Here is a 5081-nt window from a genome sequence, read left to right on the forward strand (position 1 = left end):
GTCTTACCGGCTCCGTTCCCCGCTGTTCGAGCTTAGAGCAACTTGTTCCTCGTTAACTCCCCCCTTTCCACGCGTGGATTTATGTAACCCGTGTTCCAGGCGCAGCCTCGATGGATTCGGGAAGGAAAAGTGTATTTAAATTTCGCGTGAGAGGTTATCGCAGCGTTAGGTTTTAGGAGATCGAGTTTGTTGTATCCTCTCCAACGTTTGAATAAGAGTGGATGATACGTTACTGTTTGAATAGGTGTGACGGGTGAAAGGGACGCATAATGTGCAGGGATGAGCTCGAGTCTCTTTCGAGTTATCGATACCTCGAGATGTTAGGATTTTTGTAAAATTGATATTTATCGAGTTAGATTTAACTTGTTTAACGTTACTTATAATATATTAATAATTTATCGTTTAAAAATAATAATAATAAGGGAACTATAATAGTTATGCGAACAAATATTATTCATTTTGATAAAGTAATTATTTGAATACTATTCGAGATTTTTATAATAGCTATGCAAACAAATATTATTCATTTTGATAAAGTAATTATTTGAATATTATTCGAGATTTTTATAATAGCTATGCGAAAAAATATTATTCATTATTTTGATAAAGTAATTATTTGAATATTATTCGAGATTTTTAAGCAATTTTTCAACTCTTTATAGAAGTTGTATCGAGAACGAAAGGGAAAGGTATGTTTCGCAAGCGCGGTTGCGGTTTTCGCGCTTTTCCCCCGTTAAATGGAAAAAAGTATTGGAGTAGAGGAGGGAGGAAGACGTTCAAGGCTAAACTTTAACGTGTAACCACGGCTACGTGTTTTAACAGGTATAGTTACGCGGCGAACCGCGAAGGGAAAGCGAGAGAGCCGGGTATCATACGTATTTGCCATGCTATCTACGGAATGCAGAATCTTCTTTTCGGGGAAAATTCAGGAATCTTAGCGAAAGAGAGAAAGAAAGAGAGAAATTCGATTCCAATTTACTTACATTCACACGTTCGCTTTCCACGTCCCCCTCCTATTTCGCCCAATCCGGGCCCAAAGAATCTTTTCATTATCCATTTATATTTCCCCGTTCTCACCTCGTTTAATTGCACCCCTCCGCAATTACCTCGCAGACGCTATTTGTAAATTTAACGCTTCCCACGTTAAACAACGCGAACAGGCTGAAACCCGGCTCGAAGCAACGCTCACACCTCGGGACACAACCTATAAATTCTCAACCGAGCTTCGTTCAACACACGCCGCACATTCGACAAATAAACCTCTCCATTAAAGAACCACTTAACCCCCGCTTATCTTCCACCTCTGCTCCCCTCTGCAACAACGTTTACAAATCATCGACTAATTGTACGCGTTTTCCAGTAGCCGCCGATTAATACACGGCACCGGTCGCAGTCCTCTCGCGAAGAAGGAGGGGGAGGAGGGGGAGGAGATCCAACGGCCTCGGCCGGTCGCCGAAGGCGCACCAGCCGCTCCACGTCTTTCCGCCGATTTCCGTCGATTCATTCCGCGCGCACCGATCGCACACACTCGTGCATCATCATTACACGAACGCGGCGCGTAATTACAGCTTCCGCCGTCTAAAGCAAACTAATGACCCACCGGCAATGATATTCGATCCCCGATCCCCGGCGTCAGACGTGACGTTCATCTCGGACGTGTGCACGGACAGGCGGAGAAATCCTTCTTTTTTTACTTTCTTTTCTTTTTTTTCCCTCATATTCGTCCGAGGATGGAACGAAAAGAGACGTTGTATTTTCTTATAAAATGTACGTTCTAACGCGTGTACGTTCTTTAATTAAGCGAACTGATGACTCCGGCGATGATCCTCGATGTCGATGATCTCACGCGTGCACGGGGGGAGGGGGATCTTTTCTTCTTTTTTTTTATTGTATTTGTGTGGAATATTGTAAAATGCACATTCTAACGTATATGTATTTCTTTATTAGCCAAATTAATGATTCTCGAAAGCGTCAGATCTCAGATGTGTAGAAAGAATCGGTCTTTCGTGTTGTATTTTAAAATGTATATTTCAATGTGTACGTATTAAACAAACTAATGATCCATCAACAATATTCGATCTTTGGCGTCAGACTTTGATCTCAGAAATGTATGTTCCAATGTGTACGTATTCTTTATTAAACAAACTAATCATCCATTTGTATAATACCAGCAATATGTGATCTTTGCCGTCAGATATATCTCAAATGTGTAGAAAGAGAGAAAGAATCAGTATTATATTTTTTTGAGAATCTTTCCTGTTATACTTTGTTTAAAATATATATTCCAATATGTAAATATTCTTTATTAAGCAAATTAATGATCCATCAGCAATATTGCATTCGATCTTTGTCATCAGACAATTTGATCTCAGAAATATATATTCCAATGTGTATGTATTCTTTATTAAACAAATTAATGATCCATCAGAAATATTATATTCGATCTTTGACGTCAGAAATATATATTCCAACGTGTACGTATTCTTTATCAAATAAACTAATGATCTACCAGCAATATTGTATTCAATTTTTGGTATCAGAAATATATATTTCAATGTATATGTATTCTTTATTAAACAAATTAATGATCCACCAGCAATATTGTATTTGATCTTTGGCGTCAGAAATATATATTCTAATATGTTATTCTTTATTAAACAAATTAATGATCCACCAGCAATATTGTATTCGATCTTTGGCGTCAAACGTGTAGAGAGGGAAAGAATCGGTCTTTCATGTTATATTTTATTTAAAGTGTATATTCCAATGTAAATATTCTTTATTAAGCAAACTAATGATCCATCAGCAATATTCGATCTTTGGCATCAGACTTTGATCTCAGAAATGTATATTCCAATGTGTACGTATTCTTTATTAAAATCCATTATCAATGTTATATTCGATCCTCGATCCTCGGGATCAGACGTGGCGTTGATGTCACCACGAGGTGTAGCGAAGAGAACGCAGACGTGTACAGAGGGAGAGAATAGCTCTTTTTTATCATATTCGTCGAGGAATGGATCGAAAAGACACGTTATATATTCTGTTTAAAATATATATTCCAACGTGTATATATTCTTTATTAGACAAACTGACGATCCAGCAGAATCTTCGATTCTACCATATATCCTTCTTCAATCTATCATGCTATTCGCGTCTTTATGCCAAATTTTGATATTCATTTTGAACTAAAAGAATTTTAAAGATTCAATTATATAGAATAGAAGATTCTTCTTTATTCAAATTATGGATAAGAAACGAATCCAATTTTACCTCGAAATTTCAACAACTTTTCCGCGGATACCTCCCTTATGTTCGAGGAATGCGGGTGAAATTACGAAAAAGAAAAAGGAAAGAAAAGCGGCGTACTACATCTTCATCGATTAGGGATGCCATGCGACCTGTAGGAGAGCGACGTGTAGGAAGCTCGGAATCCATTGTACCAGGAATCGACGTCTCCCGACCCTTTCAGCGGCGGGTATCGTTCTCCTCGTCGGCCAGCAACCAGGCTGGAGAACGCTCCCCGGGGAAAAGCTGGGACGACGCGGGGAATGCGATTTGATTCCTTTAGAATCTCGACGGGGGGACGGGGCGACAGGCGATTTCATTTCTCGAAACGGCGCGCATGACCTTCAAAGGAGAGTTCAGGATGGCCGATTCTGGAAACAGAAGGGGAGGTCGGGACGATGGGACGCTTGTACCAGCTTTGCAAAAAGCATTATCGCCAATTAGAACCGCGATTTGTCGATTCCGCGTCGTGTGAAAATTCCCGATCCCAACACGCTTCCATCCATCGCATCGCCTGGATTCTCCCCTTTTTTCCTCCCCTTACGAACCCTTTAATTTCAATTTCCCAACCTCCTTCTACACGTAAAGGTAAATTGACTTCGATGACATGCGTCTTTGCCTTAAATTTTATCGAAGTTTTTTTATAAATTCAGCAAAATTCGGAATGAAGCAATGGTAGAAGAAGATTATCGGATCTTTAGTAAATGTAAATTGATTTGGACGACGATGTATCTTTGCCTTAAATTTTATCGAAGTTTTTTTTTACAAATTCAGCAATGGAGCAAAATTCGGAATGGAGCAATGGTAGAAGATCATCGGATCTTTGGTAAATGTAAATTGATTTGAATGACGATGGACGACAATGTATATCTTTGCCTTAAATTTTATCAAAGAGTTTTTTTAGAAATTCAATGCAATGGTAAATATAAATTGTGTGCGTCTTATATTTTACAAATTTAGCAGAATAAAACAATGGAAGAAGACGATCATCGGATTTTTAGTAAATATACGTGTAAATTGATTTGGACGATGATGACCGCATGCCTTAAATTTTATCAAAATGTTATATTTTACAAATTAAACAGAATGGAGCAATGAAAGAAGGCGATCATCGGATCTTTGGTAAATGTAAATTGTGTGCATTTTATATTTTACAAATTTAGCAGAATGAAGAAATGGAAGAGAGAAATCATCGGATCTTTGGTAAATGTAAATTGTGTGCGTCTTATATTTTACAAATTTAGCAGAATAGAGCAATGGTAGAAGATCATCGAATCTTTAGTAAATATACGTGTAAATTGATTTGGACGATAATGAGCGCATGCGCCTTCACCTTAAATTTTATCAAAATGTTATATTTTACAAATTTAGCAGAATGGAGCAATGGAAGAAAACGATCATCAGATCTTTGGTAAATGTAAATTTGGACGATGATGGAGATATGCATCTTATATTTTACAAATTTAGCAGAATGGAGCAATGGAAGAAGGCGATCATCGGATCTTTGGTAAATGTAAATTGTGTGCATCTTATATTTTACAAATTTAGCAGAATGAAGAAATGGAAGAGAGAGATTATCGAATTTTTGGTAAATGTAAATTGTGTGCGTCTTATATTTTACAAATTTAACAGAATAGAGCAATGGTAGAAGACAATCATCGAATCTTTAGTAAATGTACATGTAAATTGATTTGGACGATGATGACCGCATGCGCCTTCACCTTAAATTCTATCAAAATGTTATATTTTATAAATTTAGCAGAATGGAGCAATGGAAGAATCATCGGATCTTT

The sequence above is a fragment of the Apis dorsata genome, unplaced genomic scaffold (genome assembly GCF_000469605.1).
Source record: "Apis dorsata unplaced genomic scaffold, Apis dorsata 1.3 scaffold_486, whole genome shotgun sequence".
NCBI lineage: Eukaryota > Metazoa > Arthropoda > Insecta > Hymenoptera > Apidae > Apis > Apis dorsata.